A 1401-nucleotide genomic window follows, 5' to 3' on the forward strand; every position below is an offset into this window, starting at 1 on the left:
CCTTCCTTCCTTCCTTCCTTCCTTCCTTCCTTCCTTCCTTCCTTCCTGAGAGCTAGTGGAGAGGAGGGGCAGAGGGAGAGAGAGAATCTTAAGCAGGCTCTACACTAAGTGTGGAGCCTGATGTGGGAAGGATCTCACAACACTAATATCATGACCTGAGCTGAAATCAAGAATTGGATGAGCCACTCAGGTACCCCTCATGTAGTAATTTTAATTTTTAATTTTTTGAGGAACCTCCACACTGTTTTCCAAAGTGGCTTACATCAGTTTGCATTCCTACCAACAGTGCAGGAAGGTTCCTTTTTTTCTACATCCTCACAAACATTTGTTTTTTTGTGTTGTTGATTTTAGCCATTCTGACAAGTGTGAGATGAAATCTCATGGTTTTGATTTCCATTTCCCTGATGATTAGTGATGCTGAGCATGTTTTCATGTGTCTGTTGGCTATCTGTATGTTTTCTTTGGAGAAATATCTGTTCATGTCTTCTGCCCATTTTTAATCAGATTACTTGTTTTTGTTCCTTTTTTTTTTTGATGTTAAGTTGTGTAAGTTCTTAATGTTTTTTGGATATTCACCCTTTATCAGATACGTTTTTTGCAAATATCTTCTCCCATTCAATAGGTTGCCTTTTCGTTTTGCTGATTATTTCCTTTGCTGTGCAGAGCTTTTTATTTTGATGTAGTCCCAACAGTTTATGCTTTTGTTTCCTTTGCCTCAGGAGACATACCTGGAAAAATTTTGCTCCTGGACCAGTGTTAGAGGAATTACTGCCCATGCTCTCTTCTAGGATTTTTATCATTTCACATGTCACATTTAGGTCTTTAATTCACATTAGGTTTTTTTCTCTGTATTGTATGAGAGGGCCAGTTCCATTTCTTTGCATGTAGCTGTCCAGTTTTCCCAATACTATTTTTTGAAGAGACTGTCTTTTTACCATTGCACATTCCTGTCTTATTTGTCATAGATTAATTGAGTATATAATCATGGGTTTATTTCTGGGAACTTTATTATGTTGATTCATAAATCTGTTTTTGTACCAGTACCATAGTGTTTTGATTACAATTAGTAGAATATTTTGAAATCTGGGATTGTGGTATCCAGTTTTGTTCTTTTTTAAGATTGCTTTGATTACTTGAGTTTTTTTTTTTTTTTGTGGTTCCATACAAATTTTAGGGCTATTTTTTCTAGTTCTGTAAAAATGTTTGTTGATATTTTCATAGGGATTACGTTAAATTTTTAGATTGCTTTGGGTAGTATAGACATTTTTAAAATATTTGTTCCCCCAATCCATGAGCACGCAATATCATATCATTTGTTTTTCTCATCTCAATTTCTTTAATCAGTGTTTTATAGTTTTCAGAAAACAGGTCTTTCACCACCTTGGTTAAGTTTATTCCTAG

The sequence above is a fragment of the Callorhinus ursinus genome, unplaced genomic scaffold (genome assembly GCF_003265705.2).
Source record: "Callorhinus ursinus isolate GAN/ISIS: 27379988/994484 unplaced genomic scaffold, GSC_fseal_2.0 scaffold2, whole genome shotgun sequence".
NCBI lineage: Eukaryota > Metazoa > Chordata > Mammalia > Carnivora > Otariidae > Callorhinus > Callorhinus ursinus.